This window comes from Canis aureus, chromosome 11, assembly GCF_053574225.1.
Source record: "Canis aureus isolate CA01 chromosome 11, VMU_Caureus_v.1.0, whole genome shotgun sequence".
Classification (NCBI taxonomy): Eukaryota; Metazoa; Chordata; class Mammalia; order Carnivora; family Canidae; genus Canis; species Canis aureus.
Window position 1 is genome coordinate 50888494 of NC_135621.1, and position 23566 is coordinate 50912059.

A 23566-nucleotide genomic window follows, 5' to 3' on the forward strand; every position below is an offset into this window, starting at 1 on the left:
TAGTTTGAGCCAACACACCCACATTAGCAGACGATGCAGAGAGCTCGATTCCGGCCCTGGTCCCTACAGATGTTCTCTCAGCCTCTGGGCCATCAAAATAGGAAGCTGGCCTGGCCAGGGAGGGCCCGGGTGCCAGAATGACCTCATCACTGGCCCTGGTGAGGAGTACGGAGACCTGAATGTACAGGAAGGAGCCGGACTCCTAGGAGCCAAGTTGGCTGTGGAGTTGGCTGTTGTTTTTTTTTTTTTTTTTTTGGATAGTGCATCTAATAAATGACGTGTGGGAAAGAGGCAGATGGCTCTGGGTTCAAATCCTGAGCCATCACAAACTGGGTGACCTTAGGTAACTTGCTCAGTGTTTCTGGGTTTTGTCCCTTCATCTGTAAAGTGGGGATGATAACACCAGCCGTGTTTTTTGATATGAAAAATAATAGAGACAGTATGCGTAGGTGCACAGCTCAGGATCCGTAACGGAAGGCGCTCTCAGTCAGTGGTAGTGGTTGTTACTATTCTGTCGGGGCGGGGGGGGCGGGGGGGCTGCACTTTTGCTTTCCAAAAAATTTCCTGGCGAAGGCAGTTTTTTCCCCTCATTTTGGGCACACGTTAGAATCATAGAAAGTGGTTTAAAAAAATGCACTTGCCTGGGACAACACCTGGATGGCTCCGTGGTTGAGCATCTGCCTTCGGCTCAGGACGTGATCCCTGTGTCTCTCATGAATAAATAAGTAAATAAAATCTTTTAAAAAATGCATTTGCCTGATTTTTCAATTCTGGCAACCCTGATTTGTGAGTCTCCTGTGGTGCCCTAGACTCTGTATTTTTTAGTTTTCCAGGTGATGCCGATGTGCCTTCTGCTTGAACCCAAAGGAATTCATTGCCCCGAGTAGAATTTTAAACATTGCTGTGGGGGTTGGAGAGGGAAGGGTTGCAGAGCCAGGAGGGCTGCTCTCTGGGGCCTCTGAGACCTGTCATATCTTACAATTGTCCTTGTCTGTTATTGGGGGTCCCGGAAACCACTGCATTCTTCCCTCAGTGGTGGACATGGGGAACCCTGGTACACAAGTGCCCCAGCCTCGTGGTGCTCGGACAGGCCCTCCACGCCCCCTCCTCCAGGGGCCCCAGAACTTGTACCTAGAACCACAGCCTTTGAGGCTTCCGTTCCCATCTGCTCTGGTGTGTCTCCCTCCCTCATCCTTGTGCCAAACTCCCCTTCTTGCCTGCTGCCCTGTCTGGATTGCACACTCTCCCCCAGCGGTGGGGATCTGACCTCTGGATTTCAGGGGAAGTCTTCTCAATTAAACCACAAGATGTGAAGGTTTTGCTTCTCTGTGTTTATGATGTGTACAGATAACTGCCCCCAAATGGAAGTGGGTATGGCATTAAAGAAGCTCCAGCCTCACTTATGATCGCAGGCAATTTTGTTTCTGGTGGCTAATGGGGCACCTGGGGAGGAGAGGGGGCTCTGAGCAGCTTTCCTTTCTCTGCTTGTCTTGCCTGGAGAGCACGGATGGGGACCATCCCCTTACAGCGTCCCCGGTGTCTGGACAGCACTGAGCTGCAGAAACCAGAACAGGGTTCTTTCTGAGAATCAGAGTTCCAGTTCCTGTATTTTGGTTTGTCCGGCATCTAAATGCCTTTCCATCTTGTCTTAACTTAGGCCTGAGTCACTGTGTGAACTTCAGTGGGTGGCCGAAGAGGTCACTGTAGGTGAGGTCACAAGCTTATGGACTTTAACCATAGAGATGTTTTTCTCTTTCCTAAATGCATATGTCGATTGTCAAGGGCTCACATGTGATCGTGAAAAGAAATCAGGCGGTGAAATGGAAGGAAATTAGGCAGCAATTCTAAGTGTGCCTGTCTCTACTCTGAGAATTCCTCTTTCCTTCCCTTCTCCTCCCTTCTTTATTTCAGCTTTTATTTGTATTTGTAGGGAAAGCTATTAATGCATCCAGGTCCATGGCTCCAGATGCCTCCTATATCGCTGGTTCTGAAATTATTTTTTCTGCCTGAATCTCTGAGACTTGTGAATCCACCTGCCTGGGTGTCCAGTAGGCTTCTCACACTTCACATGCCCGAGCCTGAGCTCCTGGTTTTCCCGCCCAGATCTGCCCCTTCCACAGCCTTTCCCATCCTCAGCGTCGAGAAGAGTGAGGACCAGCACATAGTCGGTGCTTGGCAAATATGTGTAGAACAAAGAATAAGAAAATGAAGAGTTCACACCTTTAAGGTTTGAGTCAGGAGCCGGTGCATTCCCAGCTCTGCAGCTAATGAGCTGTGTGTCATCACCCTACCTCGGTTTCTCCTCCACTAAAATGTGAACGATGTTCCTGAATCTGTGGCGACAGTGCCAGGACAAACGAGAGAATGGGGCACTTCGTGTCATTGCAAGGTTTCGTGTTGCACACCTTCCGTGGAACACTCAGTGTCCCCCTTTGCCGGCGGCATCACATGGACATTTGATGCAGCTTTTATTCCAGACTGCTGTGCACATCTCTGTCCTGTCCACCCAAGGCTTTCTCAACACGCCCCTTCTCTCTAAGGAGACACACTTCCTCATTGTCTCAGGGGCACATTCCAGCTCCTAGGTCTTCTCTCCTGGTTCCAGGCCTGGAATGCTATCCTCTATTTCCACAGCCCTTCTAGACTCTTCCTATGTCTCAAAGCCTCAGTCCCCTCCACCCCCAGAGTCCTGCCTGCCTCCCACCACTCTTCGGTTGCTCTGGCAGCTTGCTTTTCTCATTTCTCCAATACTCACTTGTATACTGCCTCCCTCTGCACGGGTTTGCCTCATTGCCTCCGAGATAGTAACCACTCGAGGCCAGGACATTTGTTTCTCATTCTCTTCCAGCTCTGTAGTACATGGCATGAAACAACTCTGGTTTATTTTTTTTTTTTTTTTATCTATGACAGTCACACACACACAGAGAGAGAGAGAGAGAGAGAGGCAGAGACACAGGCAGAGGGAGAAGCAGGCTCCATGCACCGGGAGCCCGACGTGGGATTCGATCCCGGGTCTCCAGGATCGCGCCCTGGGCCAAAGGCAGGCGCCAAACCGCTGCGCCACCCAGGGATCCCCCAACTCTGGTTTTCAAATTAAAAAATATTGTGGTGAAATGCACATAACATAAAAGTGATCATCTTAGCCATTTCTAAGTGTGAAGTTCAGAGGTATTAAATACATTAAATACATTAAATACACTGTTGTTCAATCATCACCACCATCCATCCACCTCTACAGTTCTTTTCTTTCTTTCTTTCTTTTTTTTTTTTAAAGATTCTATTTATTCATTCGTGAGAGACACAGAGAGGCAGAGACACAGGCAGAGGAAGAAGCAGGCTCCTTGCGGGGAGTCCGATGCAGGACTCGATCACAGGACCCCAGGATCATGACCTGAGCCAATGGCTGATGCTCAACCACTGAGCTGCCCAGGTGCCCCTATACAATTCTTCTCATCTTATAAACTTGAAACACTGTACCCATCAAACAATAACTCTCCATCCTCCCCTACCTCCAGCCCCAGGCAACCACCATTCTACTTTCTGTTTCTGAGTCTGACTTCTCTCTGTACCTCAGATAAAAGGAATTGTACAGGGTTTATCTTTCTGTGACTGCTTTCCTTAACTTAAAAATGTCCTTAAGGTCTACGCATGTTGTCACCTGTCAGGCTTCCTTTTCAAGGCTGTATAATAACCCCATTCTAGGTGTATGTGTGTATACGTAATATTTAGTTCATCCATTCCTCCATCAAAGGACACTTGGGCCGCTTCCACCTTTTGGCTATTGTGAACAATGCTGCTATGAACACGGATGTACATATATTTCTTAGAGACTCTGCTTTCAGTTCTTTTGTGTATATTCCTAGAAGCAGAATTGCTGGATCATATGGTCATTCTATGTTTAACTTTTTGAGGAACCGCCCTACTGCTACATCATTTTCCCACCAGCAGTGCACAAGAGTTCCACTTTCTCCACATCTTTGCTACTATGTGCTTTTGTTTTTGTTTTTTTGTTTTTTAGTAGCTTCCATTTGCATTTCCCTAATGGTTAACGATACTGAACATGCTTACTGGCCATTTGCATATCCTCTTTGGAGAAATGTCTGTTCAAGTCCTTTGCCCATTTTTTAATCAGATGATTTTTTAAAAAGATTTTATTTATTTATTCATGAGAGACACAGGGAGAGAGAGAGGCAGAGACACAGGCAGAGGGAGAAGCAGGCGCCATGCAGGGAGCCAGACGTGGGACTCGATCCTGGGTCTCCAGGATCAGGCCCTGGGCTGAAGATGGTGCTAAATGGCTGAGCCACCCGGGCTGCCCAGGTGATTTCATTTTGTTGTTGTTCAGTTGTAAGAGTTCTTTATACGTTTTGGATTTAACCCCTTATCAGACATATGGTTTGCAATAACTGGGTTCTTTTGATAGGGAACTCATTGCTAACCACTGACTGGGTATTAAAGGAATCTGCACTTACAGGTCCAAAAATGCCAGCTGGCAGGTAATTTGAAAGTTTTTTTTTTTTTTTTCTGATCTATGGATATATGCCTGGTATTTTCCATACTTGATCTCCTGCAAAACCTCCAAGTCCTGGAAGGTATGAGGTATCACTTCCGTTTTACAGATGAAGAAACCGAGGCTCAGAGAAGTCCAAAAATTTACTCAAGCTCCTCCAGCCTCAGAAGTGGCAGAAGCAGGTTGTAAAGCGAAGCCCGCCTGACTCCACTTGCCTCCAGAGCCTTTGGGCTGCGTGTGAGAGCGTGTGAGCAAGCCTCACACATGTGTTGCTCATCACTCTCGTTCTCTGGATTTCATTAAAGGAACCCCTGTGACAGGCAAGCAAGCCACTGCCAGCACCCCTGACTCTGCAAAATGTGATCCCTTTCCACCTTTGGATCTCGGCGTGACTCAAATACCTGGTGTTTTTTTACCCAGCCTGTACTGGGAGGGCAGGTAGTCTGGCTTTTCAAATCTAGCATCTCTGCTGTCCTGCTTCTAGCTTAGGACTTCTCAGAGCTGCTCACATGCATTAGTCAGTTCGATTCAACAGGAAGTTTGTGCTGGGCGGGCAAGGTTTTGTGCTGGGATGGTCCAGGCCCAAAGTAGTAGGCGCTACAGGGTATAGACCAGGCACAAACACAACTCTAGAACAAAGAGACACGTTGTGCCTTTGCAAGCTGTAGCATAAGGCTGTTAGGGCTCCAAGAACAGAGAGGGAACAGATTTTACATGTTTCCTGACCCACGAGGGATATGTGCTCGGAAAAGCCCACCTGTTCAATGTCAGGCTGAAGCAAACATACTCAGGAAGGAAATATGCTACAAAACAAACTGTACAGCGTGGTCAAAGCTAAGAGATGCCATCTTTGGATTTTGTGTTTTTCTAGCAGCCTAGGCCTGGATTTAGTTGGGATTGAATAGCTACCCCCTGAGCGTCACTGGCCCGTGGCTTGCAGCGCATGGGATGTAGTTCTGCCACAGGACACCAACCAACTACTTGGATGGATGCGTGTCATAAATGAAGGGAAGTCTTTACAAGAGGGCTCCACCAGCCTCAGAGGGGGAGGGCACAGTTCCAGGGATAGAACGGCATTCGTACGATGTGAATTGCATATTTTAGCACTTATAAAATTATAACCCACATAATGAGCACTTACATACTTTAGGAATGCACTCTCATTTTTTTTTTTTTTTTTGTAAAAATTCTGTGAAACATAGGTACTATTATTGGTAAGGCAAAGTGAATTCTCCACGGTCTCACAATGGGTGGATGATGGATTCTGCTTCGTTTCTGAGAGCTCTGAAATTCAGATGCTGCACTAGACTGCTTTTCCCTCACACATGCTATGGGAAGACGGGACAGCAGTTGAAAAATGAAGCTCGATATACATGCCTCCGGCCTAGGCCCACAGTGAGCATTTTTCCAGAGATATTTGTAAGGCCCGAGGACCAGCTAAAGGGATGAGGACATTTTGGGGGAGAACATCTTTTCAGTATTAAAGGAAACCTCACTTTTCTTGCAGGCCTGAGTTCTTTTAGCATGGCTGACTTTTCTCGGCTCTTAAATCCAAGTAGTGAATAACATGTCACCCTCAACTGTTCCTTTGTCCCCACACCCTAAGGGTTGTTTGTTCCTGTTAGGGTTTTTTTTTTTTTTTCTTCATTGTGGTAAAATACGTGCAACATAAAATACATCATTAGTGACATTTGGTACATTCATAGTTCTGTGCTGCCTTCATCACCGTCTAGTCCTAGAACATTTCTATCACCCCGGAAGGAAGCCCGATGGCCATTCGCCAGCTCCTCCCTGTTCCTCCCTCTTCCATCTCTACAGATTTGCTGATTTCGGATAGTTCACGTAAACAAAAATGGACAATGTGTGGCCTTGTGTGCATCCTGTGAATTTTGCCACTCATGGCTCCCCCTTTCTGTACCAACGTTCACAGCCTCACTGCCCCAGTGGAGAGCTGTGTCCTAAGTGGGTATGGCTTTGGGATCAGAGAGATGCTGGGCAAGCGAGGTAGCCTCTCCGAGCCGGTCAAAGTTGTTGGAGGATTAAGTGAAGATGAGGTGAAGCTCCTTGTTCTGTTCTTGACCTTGGGCAAGTTATTCAATATTTCTTTGCCTTGGTCATCTTTCTCTGTAAAATGGAGATTTCATAGTATCTGAATCATGGGGCTGGTCTAAGGATTAAATGAGGTAATACATAGAACATGGGGATTGCTTTTGATGTGTTGGCAGCACACTCTTGGTTTGGTGGCATAAGTCCCTACATCATCCACGGGGTAACCCTCAGTGGCCCCTCAGTGGCCCCTCAGTGGCCCGTCTGCCCTCAGAGCCAGCCTAGATGTCATCACCAGGGCTCTGCTGACCACTCCTCATGTCAGGAGACTGTCCTGACTCTCTGCTGCCTAGTGCAGAGAGCTCTGAGTCTTTAGCTTTGCATTTAAGGCCCTCTGCATCTTTCTTCTTTCCTTTCCGGTTTCTCTTCCCATTCTGTTCCCCGTGAGTGTATTCCTTGCCACCACTCTGGGCCACCCTTGGTTCTCAAAGTCACCTTGGCTCGCCAGCCTTCACACCTTTGCTGCTACTCTTCCCTCTGTTGGGAATGACCTTGCACTTGTCATCTGGCGAAGCTCTGCTCATTTTCTTTCCCTCTGTTTTTTTCATCCATCATAATAGTATATACATCACAGGGTTGTTTTGAGGATTATTTGACACAATATACGGCTGAGATGATACATGGCACATAATCATGCTAACGGAGATAAAAAGCACACATGTGCGGGAGACATCTGGTAATTGTTTGGGATGTATTAATGATCTTCATATCATTCTATCCGTCGACAAAGACCATCTGTACACACCTGCTGTCCCAAGTAGATTGCAAATACCTTGAGAATGGGATTATATCGGGTTATGTCTGTATCCCCACTTGTGCCTGGATGGGGCCCTGCATGTAGAGAGTTTCTATAGTTATTTATTACATTGAATGAAAATGAGGAATCTTTTTTTTTTTAACATTTTATTTGCTTATCCATGAGAGACACATAGAGAGAGGCAGAGACATAGGCGGAGGGAGAAGCAGGCTCCCTACTGGGAACCCGGTGTGGGACTCAATCTGAGAACCCCCGGGATCATGCCTTGAGCCGAAGGCAGATGCTCAACCACTGAGCCACCCAAGTGCCCCAAGAAATCTTCATTATTCCAGTCCCTGCTCCCATTAGGGAGAGACATCACTTGAACTCAGAACCAGTTGGTGAAATCACCAACTTTGTTACTCGACCTTTTAGAGTCCCAAACCACTGCCTTGGAACCAGGGATCCCCATGTCGCCCTGCCTGGGCCCCCTTTCATGCAATAGGCCTTTCCCCTCCTCCTCCCACACTGCACAACTTGTCCATTCTGTGCCCCGTCATTCGCCAAGGTCTGTGGTAGGTAAAGGGCTAATTAGGTTGCCCAGCTGATGCCAACATGCTGAAGTGGGGCCAGCCGTGCTGCAATCCTACCGCGTGAGCTTTAGCCAACGCCTTCATCCTCCTGACCCCAAACTGCTTTCAGACGCTGCTCCTGGAGCTGGCCTGCCGCTTTCCCAGGCCTTCTGGCTGTCTTCTGTGTCTCCCTGTGCCTGTCTGGGCCTCAGTTCACTCTCTTCCGTGTGTGGAACACCTCTCCCGTGGGGACTTGTGGTCTGTTATCACCCTGCCTTTGACTGTGTCCTCTTAATGACTGTGTACACACACACACATACACACACACACACACACACACACACGTGTATAGATATATACACTCTTCCCTTAACGTCATGTGCTGATGAGGTTCCTGAACAGTTTCTCTGGTTTCTCTAATCAGATGAAAGATGTCAGGTCCCTGAAGGAGGGCCTTTGGCCCCTTCTGTTCTCTGAGCCTCCTCAGCGTTTAGCATCGTGGAGATAGAATGGGATTAATACATACCTGATGAATTTAATTAACTTAAAAAAATTACCAAAGCAGCACTCGGAATTTTTGAAAATGAACAAATGAAAATGAAAATGTCCTGTGATCCTGCCTCTGATGTTAGTTAACATCACTCATATTAGAACCCATTAAAATCAGGATCCCTGGGTGGCTCAGCAGTTGAGTGGCTGCCTTCAGCCCAGGGCATGATCCCGGGGTAACAGGATCGAGTCCCACATCGGGCTCCTGCATGGAGCCTGCTTCTCCCTCTGTGTGTCTCTCTCTCATGAATAAGTAAAAATTAAAAAAAAAAAACTGTTAATGCCATATATTACCCCTGATATTTATTGAGTGCTCATTAGGCGCTAAGCTGTTTGCTAAGTATCTGATTTAACTCATCGATTCCCTCTGTGATGCAGGTGTCCCCATTTTAGAGTAGGAAACCGAGGCACAGAGAAGGTGCCTGCTGCTGCAAGACCACAAGGCTTGGAAATAGAGGAGCCGGGGTTTAAACACAAGCAATCTGGCTTTAGGGTTTACACTCTTCACCGTGCTGAACTGCCTCCCCTCCTCCCCACACCCACTGTCGTGCGCCTCCTCCTTCCTGCCTCATGTTTAATGGAACGAATCAGCGCTGGGGCTCAGGGAAGCTGAATTTTCTTTCCCCTCTGCGCTCACTGGTTGTGAGATATTAGGACAATCACTTCACCTCTTAGAGCCTGTTTCCTTATCTATAAATCTGGAGAATTGGTTTCCACAGTCTCTGTGATTCAGCTAGAACATTCTGTGATTTTTTATGAATTAAACACTGGAGCAGGGAGTTGCTTTCCTGCTCTGTCCCCCGTAGGCATATTACCTTCCAGCGTGCAGGCCGCAGTCAGGTCACCCTGACCCAGGTACCGCCCTCCACCTCGCTGTGCTTGGAAGACGCTGCCAGCCAGGCCGCCGCTGTCAGTGGGCTTTGCTGAGCATTTGGGATTTAGTGGGTTATGTAATCCATTTACGATCCGTTTTAATAGAGTGTGCATCCTTTGAACTGCAGATGGGCTCCTGCTGTTTATGGGGCTTCCTGGAGCATGGACTTAGGGGGAGGGTCCTCAAGGTTTATGGGGCTTCTTACAGCTCATGCACTGAAGAGGGGGGTGTGTCATTTTGATTCTTCCCCCTCCCAGCTTTCTGATTCTTTCCCTCCAGCAGTGGGTGGAGGGCAGGGTCTGAGCACCATGTGTATGTGTTTACACCTCTGCTGTGTATACAACAGGCTCAGAGAAACGTCTGGTTTATCCAGCACCACAGATTAAGGAGCATCAGAATCCCCTGAAGGCTTGTTGGAGCACAGCTTGCTGGGCCCCACCCAGAGTGTCTGACTCAGGAGGTCTGGGGTGGTGCCTGACAATTTGCATTTCTGACAAGTTCCCAGGTGATGCTGAAGCTGCTCCACGGGGGACCACACGTTGACAACCACTGTACCAGAGAATCGAAACGTTCCATCCCTTTAACAATGAAACCGAAATCGAACCACTTTTGGCCGTGATTGTAGGTAAAAATGATTGACTTGTATTCAGATATACAAAAAAAAGAGTTGAATTTTTTTTGATATAGATAGTCATCATTACCACTATTCATTATCGTGGTTGGTTGTAATTGGGGGGTCTCCAGGACCCCCTTGAGGTTGGCCCAGGCTGTTGGAGTTGTTGGTTTGTGTTTTTACTTTTTGCTACTCTTCCCTCCAGGTCAGGCAGTCAGCCTCATGCTGGCCCGTGTGGCTGTAGCTTTCATCCCTGTCTGGAGCTTATTTAAAAAGCTTTCTCCTTAAAATGTCTGCAAAGTAGAGAGAGTAGGACAATGAATTCCCATATACCCATCATCTGGATTTTTAACATTTTTGCTTCATTTTTTTGGTAGAAGTATTCTAAAGCCAATCCCAGATATCATAACATTCCACTCCCAAATATTTCCGACTGCATCCCTAAAAAATAAAGACATTTCTTGCATAACCGCAAGAGCATTATCACGGCTAACAAATTCGACAGTAATTCCTCAATACCGTCTAATATGGAAATTGTATTCAGATTTTCCCCCCATTGTTCCAAAAAGTCTTTCCAGTTGAATCTGGATGCAAAAAAGATTTTATGTCTGCATTATCTTCGATTGTTATCAAGTTTATCTTACCTTCAGATTTGCTACTTTGGGGCCAGGGAATCTGCCATCATTTGGGGAGAGATGGTCACTGCTAGTTACCCAAAGCTGACAGCTTGTCTGTTTAAAGTGGGGGAAATGGGTTTTGAGTGAGGGTCTCTAAGAAGGATGCAGGTCTGATGCAGGGGCTTGGAGACATCGCTGTTGTGTGCACAGATGTTCTTGTACTTTCTTCTGTTTTCTTTGATCTGCAGAGGCAAGGACACCAGACGTGTGACTTCTAGATCAGTGAGCTGCTTTTATGTGGGAGTACATATCTGTTAGGATATGTTTGTAAAGCAGCCCCGGGGTGGAAAAGGAGATCTTGGTCCCTAGGACTCTTGGCTGTGGGTGTTCTAGAGTGTCTGGGATGTGTGTTTTATTCTCCATGGGCTTTCTCTGCTTCCCTCTATTAGCAATCCGAATTCCATCCAGGCTTTCCGGAGGGAAAATATTCCTTAGAGCTCCCGGCTCTGAGAGTTCAGGCGCACACACCTAGTCCCCTTGGGTGGCCTGGTTTCCTGTCAGAAGTATGATAAATAAATATTGATGTGCTGTGCTGGGCCCCCTCACAGCCCTGCCTCCATGCTCATTCTTCACGTAGGTGTCTCAAACATGTTATAGGCTTCTAATTTAGTTTCCCCATCGAAATCAAAGGTCCCTTGCTGCAGTTTAAATGCCACAGTGTACCCGTGGCTGGGGCTGACGTGGATTGGAGAGAGAAGCTGTCCTGCGTCACACAGCATCATCTGTACCACCATATGGCCCCACAACACGGTGCAAAGAGGGGCTGCCAACTTCAAGCTGGGCTGAGGATAGGATCATGTAGCTGCCAAGAGGGGAAGACTTTCCTGAACTGGGACCTGATGGTCAGGGGGCTTCTGGGGGCTTTCCACCAGTGGCTCGGGGTTGGGGAGCAGCACCCCTGAGTGACTCAGCAAGGAGGGCCTGGAAGAGAGGGGAGAGTGCTTGGCTCAGGGCCACATGTCAGCCCAGTATAGTCCTCTGGGCTGCTTCCCCAGTCCCACTATCGGTCCTCTTCATGTGGTCCCATCAGGGCAGCAAGCACACTGGGCTATATGGGGCTATTGCCTTGTCCTTAGTCTCCTCTGTCTTGGAAGATCATCAGGGATAGTGATGTTGACCATCTTTCTCTTTGGTACACAGCGGCACTCAGTAAATGCAGCAAATATGTTACTGCAGCCCAGGGAGTAGAGGGAAGGGACCTGTCTTGGTGATGAATTAGATTGAGCAAGGTATAGAACCAAATCAGGGACGGTCCACAATGCCATAGTCCACCTAACCCACCCAAGGTATGGGCCTTCACTGGAATGTGCCTGCTGATGGCTCCTGTCATGCTGAGAAACCCTTGTCAGTGTCCCACTCCTCACCTTTTCCTGCCTGGAAAGCCCCCACTGCATTGAATTCAAACTACTACTACTACTACTACTACTACTACTACTACTACTACTTCTTCTTCTTCTTCTTCTTCTTCTTCTTCTTCTTCTTCTTCTTCTTCTTCTTCTTCTTCTTCTTCTTCTCCTCCTCCTCCTCCTCCTCCTCCTCCTCCTTCTCCTTCTCCTTCTCCTTCAATTTTATTTATTCATGAGAGATACACAGAGAGAGAGAGATGTAGGTAGAGAAAAAAGCAGGCTCCCTGCAGGGAGCTCGATGCAGGACTCCATCCGAGGATCCCAGGATCCCAACCTGAGCAGACTCTCAACTACTGAGCCACCCAGGTGCCTTGAACTCAAACTTCTTACAGCAATAACCATGCTGTCTGGAAATATTTCAGTTGTAGCCATGCCTTATCCCTGACCTAGACTATATGGTGTAAGAGGGCAGCGTTTATACTTGGTTTCTCTTCCCATCCTCCTCAGCCCTGCCCTGGCACTGTGGGTCTATGCATAATAATAACAGACTCAAATCTAGTTACCCGATAAATCTCAAGACTGCTGTGTCTCATGAATGCTAAAGAAATGGCTCAGACAGTGGCTCTTTTTGAGTTTAAAGAAGTAAGAACTCCCTGAGCACTGGAGTCATCAGGAGAACCCTCCTACAGGAGGCTAGAACCGATCGGCATCATGGAGAGAATTGGGGAAGGCAGGGAAGAGGAGGAGGAAGAGGAAGGAGAACAGGTTTGGTGTTGGGAGGATCGGAAGAGACTTGGAATCTGCACTGCTGGCTTAATAAAGAGGTGTGGCTAATTAGTTTGGAACCACCAGCTTCTGGGTGTTTCCTAGACACGCTATGAACTGCCAAGAACTACACAGACTGACCACAGGGAAGGGTGGCTACAAAATTCTTAAAACATACGCTCACTCCAGTTCCTGGTGAGACTGATGGGGATGAGTCAGGTTAAGACAGAGATAAACATTTGCTTATCAGACAGAGATCCACCCTATTTCCTAGGTTCTTGGACTTTGAAAAAACCTGTCCCCAAACACCAGATAATGGGACAGGAAGGAAGAAGAAGGTTAAGGGGCTCCTGCCTCCAAGCTCTGGCGAGTTAGCTGGAAAAGAAATACTGCACTTGGTTGGAGAAGATGGAAATGTGCAAAGTTTCAGACCAAAAGAAGTGGTGATGTACAATGGCCTTGGAAAATAGTTCAGCAGTTTCTTTGAAAGTTAAACACACACCCACCATGCGATCTAGCCATTCCACTCATAGGTATTTACCCAAAATAAATGAAAGCATATGTCCATACAGAGTCTTGTACGGGAATGGTCATAGCAGTTTTTATCTAATAGCCGCAAACTGGAAACAACTCAAGTGTCCATCAAGAGAGATGGGCAGATGAACAAATTGTGGTGTATTCCATGCAATGGAATATTATTTAGCAGCCAAGAGGAATGAAAGGATGAATCTCAAAATAATTATGCTGTATGAAAAAAAGCCAGATTAAAAAAATACATGCTATAGGATTCCATTCATATAAAAATCCTTGAAAAGGCAAACTTTTGGAGTTGAAGGATGTCTCTTTTTTTTTTTTTTTTTTTTTTTTTGAAGGATGTCTCTTAACCTCGACGATAGTGATGGTTTCACAGGTATATATGTCAGAACTTATCAAGTTTACTCTTTGTGTTCAAACTATTGTCTGTTATTTATACCTCAATAGGTGTTAAAAATTTCAGAGGTTCAGGGATGCCTGAGTGACTCAGTGGTTGAGTGTCTGCCTTCGGCTCACATCATGATACCAGGGCCTGGGATGGAGTCCCGCATTATGCTCCCTGCAGGGAGCTTCTCCCTCTGCCTATGTCCCTGCTTCTCTCTCTGTGTCTCTCCTGGATAAATAAATAAAATCTTTAAAAAAATTTTCAGAGGTTCAGTACAGTTCAACAGAACAAGGTATTATGGCAAATGTATTATATTCCCATCCCTGAACTAGAACAAATTCATTTCAGTGGAAATAAGAGAAGGAAACAAAAAAAAAAAAAAAAAAAGGACAGCCTCAAAGAACTTAGGAGAGCAAGGAAGGACCACTATTTAAGTCAAAGACAGTTAGGGCAAGGCTCGATGGCGAGCACTGGCGAGAATGAAAGGTCCTGCCTTTGAGGACTGGCCAGGAAAAGCTCCAGGTGGGGGTAGTATCAGAGATGGACTTCATCGAGTGCAGATGATGTTAAAAGAAAGGAAGGTGCCAACTGAGCAGGGCCTAAAAAAGATGGAACCCACAAGCCGTGTTGAAGGACAAGAGGGAGGCAGGTGCAGGGAAGGCCGAGGGTGACATTTGGGAAGGGCGGAAATCAAGAACTAAGCCTGGATGCAGGATGGATCCGGACTGCCTGGCTGTGAGTCTTGGCTGCACCACTTAGAAAACTGGGCAGCCTTTGGACAAGTTACCTAGCATCTCTGTGCCTCCGTTTTCTCATCTGTGGAATGGGATAGAAAGAGCCCATACCTCATAGGGTTACAGTGGACATTAAGGGGGTTAATGTACACAAAGTATTTAGAGCCATGTCTGGTATATACTAAGCGCTCAACAAATGTTATTGCTGCCATCACTATCACCATCACCATCATCATTATTGTCTACTATTGGGCAGGACATTGAATGCCAGGACCATCAGGAAACAAGCAGTAAGAGGAAGATCTGCTTCTAGCTTGGCCCTACCACAGGGCCTTTGTTCTTGCTGGGACAACTCCGCTTGGAACAGTCTTCCTTGAGATGTCCACCTGGTCACTCTTTTACATTTTTCACGTGGATCAGGTCTCTGCCCCCACATCAGAGAGGCCTTTGCTGATCACCACTTTGAAAAATCGCAGTCCCCTCACTCCCTTAGATACGTGTCTGTTTGCTTGTGTCCTCGCTGCCCTCGACCAGAATGTCAGCTCCTTGGGCCCTGTGCTTTGTCTTCCATCATATCCTCTGATCCTGAACACTTCCTGCAATGTGGCAGATTTTCAGTCAATGCTTGTTGGCTGGAGGACTTGTCCCACTGTGTCCTGGGGTACATCATGCAGAAGCTTCTGGCCTCAGTGTCCTCACCTGCGAACGTCTCCAGTCCTTCCAGCCTGAAGGTGCTTTGCTTCGGGTGTTGGGAGGCTGGGTGTGGAGTCTCGGCGAGGGGTGATGTGATGAAGGGGCCTTGGGTGAGTGTTGAGGCTCACAAGAGAAAGGGAGTAAGGAGAGAGGGCTTCTAGGAAGGAGGGCAGGGAGGACGTGGCCCTGGCCCATACAGGCCACACTAACTTGTAGAAATATAAATTGCTTCCTTCTGCTTGTCAGTCCCCTGTTGGGCAAGGATTTGTACTGAGGCCTATACTTAGTATTAGAGATTCTAAAAGGAGAGGCTCCTTCCTGCCCACAAGGTACCAGTGGTCCAGGCCAGGGTTGCTTAACCCCTACGCCCGCCTTGTTAGAATAACTTCATTAAGCCATACAACCCACTCATTTAAAATGTCTAGTGCTGTGGTTTTTAGCATATTCACAGAGTCGTGCCACCATCATCTCAATTTTTAGATCATTTTATCACCCTCGCCAGAGAAAGCCTGTACCTACTGGGGAGCAGTCTCTCCCCCCAGCCCCATGGCAACCACGCAGCAACTTTCTGCTTCTTTGGATTTACTGATTTGGGATATTTCCTGTAAATGGCATCATCAAATAGGTGGCCTTTTGCATCAGGCTTCCTTCCCATCACCTCTTGTTTCCTTCCCATCGCCTCCATGTCTATCAAGAGAGCTTCAGTCCTTTCTACAGTCGAATAATATTCCACTCTGTCTCTCAGTTCACCGGTTGATGGACGTTTGAGTTGTTTCCACTTCTGGGCTATTATGAATAATAGTTATGAACATTTGTATGTTTTTGCCCCCCCCCTTTTTTTAAACTCCTCCTTTATGAGGCTTCAGCACGTTCTGCTCCTGACGCCTTGTTGGAAGTTACAAAGCGAATGCAGTCACTGAAAGGTAATCTTGGATATGATGTTCCAGACCCTCTCCTCTCTCCACCGGGCTCTGTGCTGTCGCCTGCCCGCGCCCCGCTTTGGGCATCCTGCACGTGGGAAACGAATATGCCAGAGCAAGGCAGCGCCGGCAAATGCCAAAATGAGTGGTATGCGGGGGTCATCATTTTAATATGTCATGAGCTGTTCCATTTTGAAAAGGAGCCGACTTCAGGTTCTGTGCATAAGGAGTGCATTAGGCTGAGGGGGCGTGGAGGCTGGGAGGGGAGCTGACACGTGTGTCAGAAGAGGAGCCAGCCAGATGGCTCTGATTTACCCGTGTCGGCGCAGGGCCGGGAAGGAGCCCAGGCCAGCTGCGCGCTGCCGCCGGGCTGCCAGGCCGCTCGGCCCTCGGGAGGCTGGGCCTCTGGCCTCACACCTGAGCCCCTCGGGGAGGCAGGGGCGGCAGGGTCTGGGAGTCGCCTGCTGTTCCTCAAGTTCAGCGATTAGCGTCATCTCTTTAAGGGCCGACCTCTTAGCTCTAATCTGAAATGTCACTTATTACACTCTTTCAATTTAAGTATAGAAGCACCTCGGTGATGCTCTCAGGAGTAAGACAGAAATAGCTAGTCCGTGTGGGTGAGTAATCTTCTGAAAGCATTCCCAGGGATCATCCTTGCGATGGCATTATGTACTGTTGCAGGTTTGAGTGAGGGCTCTGGCACCCTGCATTGACAGTTGGGGGGAAGGGAGGCAAAGGTCTTAGGGGAAACCCTGGGGAAAAATCATCACGGTTTCTGTCCCGGTGACCCACCAAGCACCTGGTATCCTTTGGCTCCTACCGTGTGACCGTCGTTAGATTTTATGGGAGGTACTCAAAAGCTCAGGACACAGCCCTTGGGTCTTAGCTCGGGTGCCAGTTACAAGCAAGTCCTTCATGCAGGTTAAGGGGATGCATTTGAAAATGCCCCCAGGAAAGGAAAGGGGCTGTTAGGGCTGCTAGCATCTGGTGGTGGCGGTGGGGTGGGATCACAGTGGCCTGGGGTGGTCAGGGAGGGAGGGAGGCAGCATGTGAACAGGTGGCGGGATTAGAGATGGAATGTTTGGCTTTTACTTGATTCTCAACCTGCCTTCGTCTACTAAGGATGGAAGCACCTTTTACAAGAAAGTTAACAAACATAAATAAAAAAATCAAAGCCACGAAAAGAGAGAGTTGGCTAATTTTGTTCTGATTGAGCATCGCATTTGTTTTTGAGCTTCTTGGCAGCCAGGACGTAATGAAAACCAGGTTAATTACACAGCTCTCTTGATCAGAAAAGGAAGGCAAACTTCTTCCTGGCACATTTTTGTAAAATTATTTTCTCATGTAGGAGTTTATACAAAGGACACAGGGGCATAATGGCCATTGATCCATCAGGAACAAAAGCTTTTATGAACGTGGAGGATTGAGCACCAAGGTGTGACGTGATGAAAGGAATTGGGCCAGTGGCTAAGCTGGCAGGATCCTGTTACGTGGCTCTGGGGGCTCTGACCTGATGCAAAATGAACTTAGAATTGTTCGCTAGAAGAGTGGATAGAGGAGAAATCCCTGATGGAGCCTGTCTCGGGGAAACCCAGGGGTATCTCCTTGGGCCTGGTGGGATTATACCTGGGGAGAGGATGTGGATGCTCCCTGCCCTGGTCCCCACTCTCTGTCATACAATTAGCCAGTCCGAGGATCAGATTTGGTGCTGATCAAAATCAGCTGAGTGTCCTGGCAGCCAGGGGCACAAAAAAAAAAAACACTCATCTGACTCCAGAGTCCAGAGCTGCTCCTGTCCCTATCACCAGTGCCCCTTATTACCCTGTCCCTAGGTTTATGTTAATGGAGGCTTTGAAGCACATGCTGTCTTGTCCCTGACAAGTTTCCAGCAGTTTGAAGTCTAGAAAGGGTAACTTTACTTGAAAAAGGTTGAGAAAAATACTTGAAAAAATAAATCCAAGATAGGCCCAAGTACAGAAGTGATGAATGCTAGTAGGTTGGCTTTGCAACTATCAACAGCTGCTACTTATTGAGCATTACTCTGTCCTCAGCACTTTACCTGTATTATGTTGATGTCATCCTTACAACTTCCAGAAGTATGTGCTGTTATCATCTCCATTTTATCGGAGAGACTGGGGCTTAAGGAGATTTAGATACACCCTGAAGCCTCCAGCCTGAGGAAGATTCCAGCTGGCCTCACCTTTGGGTCTGGTGGAGCGAGTCTTGGCTCCTTGTCTCTCCCTGGCCATGGATCTCTCCCTCTCTCCTCTCGCAGCCCTTCTCTCTGGCTGTCGTCTTCTGTTGCAAGCTTCTGCTAGGCCTCTCGCAAAGACCCTGGCCTTTTGTATGAGACAGGCACTTGCCCATCTGATCTCAAAGATTCTTCTTCTGGCCACATGCTGCCGTGTTCTGTCCCCAGGATCATACCCTTCCTCACCCTTTCTGCTTGAGCCAGTAATGTCTGCATCTCATCAGTCCCTTCCAGGGATCATAAAAGCAGAGGCCAGGTCTCCTTGGTTTTAAAGCTCTTGTTTCCTTCAAGACCACCCAGCAAGTTCCAATGGAGGGTACTGCAGGTCAGGGATTAACAAGGGTCCATTCTGTCCTCCCACCTGGGTTCCCCAGGCTGGTGCTGCACTCAGCCACTCACTCTCCAGGGGAGAGGGTGCCATGTGCCCTTGCCATTTGATCACATCAAAAATATTTTGAAACTTTGTCAAGTTGATCACTCTCATCAGTGAAGGAGGAGGAAGGCATTTTGTCCAGCTGACTTCTGAAGGATTTGTGATGGTTGCTACCTTTGGATGCCAGGATCAGTGTGCATTTATTCCTATGGGGAGAGATTGCGTATCTGGGGATTGTTGCCAAATTGGTCCCACTGTGTTGGGAAAGCTGGTGACCAGCTGAGTAACTCTTGGGTTTAGGCCGAAATTCCTGCCTTTGTCCCTGCTCTGTCTTCTTTTGCTCCCATCTGACCTTTGTCTCTGGGAACAGGATGGGATGAGCTGGGTGGCCTCAGATACACAGTTTCAGAGGCTCAGAGGGAAGCCCCTTCAAATGCAAGGGCTCTTTTTTTAGTCTTTGAAGCTTTTGAAGGACAGTATTTTCAACAGGATCAACGTGGCTTCTTATGTTTGCCTCTCTTTGGAAGGGCTGGCCTGGGAAGGCAAAGACGGTGGATGTCTAAAAGATACCTTGTGAGCTGCTCTCCCTGGGGTGCGCACATGAAGGCGTACTTAGAGAGCTTCATTTCTTCCACAAACAAATTACTCCCATTTACTGAGTACTCATTAGGCACAGTATACGTATTACTTATTTAAGCTACACAACAACCTAGTAGTTATCTATTAGCCCACTGTATGGGTGAGAAAGTGGCAGGACCAGAATGGGAACCACTATGATGGGGGAGATTCTCAGGCTGTAAGGTCCTGAGTGGCCAAAGAGCCCTGTGATGTAGTTCCCTCTCTGGGTTCTGGAGATCCTGGGTGTGCTTGGGCTTGGGCCTGTGGATGGGACAGGTGTTTCCTCCTCAAGTATGTAAGGAGCCCTTGCAGCACAAAACAGCAGGGACCTGTCTGGTGGAAGATTGAACCCAAGCCTATGGCAAAGGGCAGGGCTGAAATGGATTCATATCAGTCTTCATCCCCATCATCTGAACCCAGACCTAGTGCTACATGGTCAAGTGCAGAAAGTGTCATGGCTTCAGCCATGTCCCATCTAATCTCCCCTGATGGCCTCTTGAGGCGACCTCAGCTCTCACTGGTTTCTTCTCTCTCTCAGAGTCTCAGCACCTGGATTCCATAATATCCAAATATGGCTTGATTCTCCAGTCTTCCGTTTCTTTCTCATGTTGCCTCAGGTATAGGGGTCTGGCTCTCACTCTCCTTTGGTGCCGTCCTACTCAGACTTGGTGAGCCCTAGAGTCAGGAAGGGCCTAAGAGAGACCATGTAGTAGGAGATCATGTAGTTTAATGTACTCACTTATCAGTGAGGGAGAAAGGCCAGTTTTACAGTCTCTTTCATAGGTGGAGGGAAAAGTTATACACCGTTGCGGAAAGAATCTCAAACCAAGCGGAACAGTTTGGGAACTTTGTGTATTATTTGATTTGGTGGAGGCTTTTATGCACGCCTGGGATTTCTCCGCTTAGATCTGAAGTCCTTTTACTTAATTAACCCCATCTTTCCCCGTCCCCTCCCCCATCTTGCTTATGTTTTAGGCTGTTGCCGATTTTTAGTATCAAATCACAGAATCTCTACATAAGATCATACCAGCATAACAACAGTTTTACTTCTTCCTTTCCAATTTGGATGCCTTTTATTTCTTTGTCTTGCCTAGGGCTTCCAGAACTATATTGAATAGGAGTAGAGAGAGTGGGCATCCTTGTCTTCCCGATCTTAAAAGAGATGCTTACAATTTTTCTCCATTGAGTATAACATAAGCTGTGGGCCTGCCCTATATGGTCTTTATTAAGTTGAGGTACATTTCTTCTGTATCCAATCTGTTAAGGATTTTTATCATGAAAAGATGTTGTATTTTGTCAAATGCTTTTTCTGCATTTATTGGGATGATCATGTGATTTTTATCTTTCATTTTATTGATGTGATTTGTTACATTTATTGATTTGCACATGTTGAACCATCCTTGCATCCCAAGGATAAATCCCACTTGCTCGTGGCATATGACCCTTTTAACATGTTCTCGAATTCAGTTTGCTAATATTTTATTGAGAATTTTTGCATCTCTGTTCATCAGGGATATTGGTCAATAATTTTCTTTTCTTGTGGTATCTTTATCTAGTTTTGGTATCAAAGTAATGCTAGGTCCACAGAGTGAGCTTGGAAGGTTTCCCTTCTTTCTGATATTTTGGAAAGAACTAAAAGGAATTTTTGAGGTCGAGAAATGATATTCCTTTAGAGCAAATGCCTCAGGTTGTCATGTAAATCATTCTCATTATTCTCTAGAAAAGCTGATAGGCACCCACTGTTGGATTGAGGTCTGTGCTCCAATTGCAGTCCCCTAGGAGTTCTTGTTATTGGTGAATCTTTGGAGGAAGCAGAGGTCCTTCCACACCAAGAAAAATTGTCTTTTTAAAATGCCAGTTCTCCAAGTTTGCACTTTTAAGGCAAAGCCCTCTTGTAAGAATGTTGATAGGTTAAACTCTTGGCCCACTTAAGTAATAATTGCACAATACAAGATGGGTGAAATTCTAATTAAGTTGGGGAATTCTAACACATGTTTTACCAAGAGCCTGTAAATGAAAGCCAAAGATTTTAGTTCAAAGAAAGAAGTGATTATGGTCAACAATAAAATCCAAAAGAGGTCCTTATTTAAGGAATAATTAAATAATTAATCTGCTAACTGGTTTCTCTTGCCACCAGGGTTTAGCCTCTAGGCATAATCCTTATGCATACACATGTGTGAAAGTTAATTTTGCAGCATAAACATGGGTAGTGGGCCAGTCATGGCCCTGAAACCCAGGAAGGAAATCTGAGGTTGAACGATCTGAGATCTGAAGCTGAATGAAAGAGGTGGTCGATGGGTTTCAACTCTCGAGATTTCTCTGTATCCACTTCCTGTACACTGTGAAAGTTGAGAAAAATTCAGCTGTTCCTTTGGTAGGGCCAACTAGAAGTAAATTCAAATGATCATTTCCATGCTAGAAGGTAAAGGTGAGGGTTTGCGAATCTTTTTGGAGTGGAGAGAAGTTGCCATTTGTTGTGTTGGAGATGAATTAGGCTACGTTAAAAATACATTAAAATCATCTCTCAAAAATATTTATCATCCCTGCCCTTGTTCTTTGAGATTGTGCTCTTCTATCTTGCAAAATAGTTTGACCTGGATGCCTTAGAGACAAAAGGAACTCTGGTATCTCTTGGAGCTCTTTGCCGTCAGCAATAGGCATGCTGAAGAATGGGGGTACTACTTGAACTATAAGCCTTCCTCTCTATGGCTTTGGCCTAGGGCAGTTCTCCATGTCAGACCCTCAGAACCCACCCATTGACACAGACCTTGTTCTCAGCAAAAGTTCAAGCCAGTGTAGAGGTGATGCTTTCCCCTTAACATGTTCTTAAGCTATGTGTAACTTTAAGAGAAATTGAGCCATGTGCTTCTAATTAATTTTTACTTAATTCCCCAGTGTTCTTTTCCTTCATATTTTTTAAAAAAGAGGTCACATGGTGAGGGAGCCTGGAGATTAAGCTTTCTGAAGAGATTTTATTGACAACAAAAACAATATGTTTATTGAAAAATGCAACTAATGGCCAGAGCCTACTGATGGGCCAGATTGGGTTCCCTGGTGTGACCTGTGGATGGAAGTCTGAGGAGGTGCTTCACTTGAACTCCCTGATGCGTCAAAGCTACAGCATATTGAGCTCCAAACTGACCTCATTTTCAAACACTACTTCTTCCCTACAGGGCTGCCTGCTGTGTAGCAATACCTTTTGTGGTTTGCTTCCACTGTACGAAGTATTTCTTTCCATAGTGTGGTCATTTCTTTCTACTTCTTTCTTTCCCTCCACCCTGCTCTTCATTTTCATTTGGGGGCTAGGGCTTATGAAAGGAAGTTAAGTATTTTGGCTGAAGTTTTGATGGTGCTGGAAATAGAACTCTGGACCATTGACCCCCACACCCCAGGCCCAAAGATGAGACCACCCAGCAGGATCCTGGGCTGCCCCTAGAACTGCTTCCCAGAACTGAGCTCTTGGCTGAGTTTGTCTTCTAGAACACAGAGCATCACTGCACGGAAGGGGATTTCCCCTTTCTCCTGCCACCCTCCCTGCTCCCACTTCTAGCCAGAAGAGCCAGTTTTGACCAAGTTTAGGAAAAGAGAATTACATTGTGTAAATGTGGGTAGCAGGGAGAACTAAGAACTTCATTGCAATGAACTTGCAAGTTCAGAAGTTGGTTCCAACCTGACCTCTCCCCCCTTGTCCCTATCTCTGGACGGCAGCAAAGAAACTTAGAAGGGATACTGGAGATGGGAGAGATTCTTTCAGGATTCTGGCAAGCACAGCAAGCAGGTCCCTTGTATTGCTGGCAGGTACCCAAGTTTATCTGTGTTTATGGGAATTTTCAGCGTTGAGCTGCGGTGGGTGTGAGTGTGTAGGTCTGTGGACTCCATGGTCAGTTAAGTTCCCTGCTCATCCAAAAATATTAGGCCAAAATAATCAACTAGGGGAAGGAAAAGAGGAGGTTGTTTATTAATCTGAAGGACTTACACCAGTGATCTATTCCCTTTTTGGGTCAGGGTGCTGGATAGATCTCTGTCCATTCTGAAGGAAGAGCTGAGTGAGAAATCTAGCGCTTTCTCACTTAAGTGTGAGAGAGCCCTATGGCCACTTGTAGGTTGGCTCAAACTCTTCTTTTTCTCTAGTTCTCAGGCCTTCTTTTTTACTTTGAATGAGATCAGAGAAAGTCCTGGAGGATTAATTGAAATACAGAGAGAGGTGGAGAAGAGGTAGTGAGAGAAGTTTGATAAACAAATCACAGTAAGACAAAGAAAGAGCCTGTGGCGTATCTATTAACCGTCAATAGTAAATCTTACTGGTAGAC

At 46.7% G+C, this 23566-nt stretch overlaps 1 protein-coding gene across 3 annotated transcripts in view; it reads left to right on the forward strand.

Moving 5' to 3' along the window:
• Positions 1-23566, forward strand: part of PRKCE (protein kinase C epsilon) — a 485512-nt gene that overhangs the window by 81811 nt on the left and 380135 nt on the right. The window lies entirely within an intron of this gene.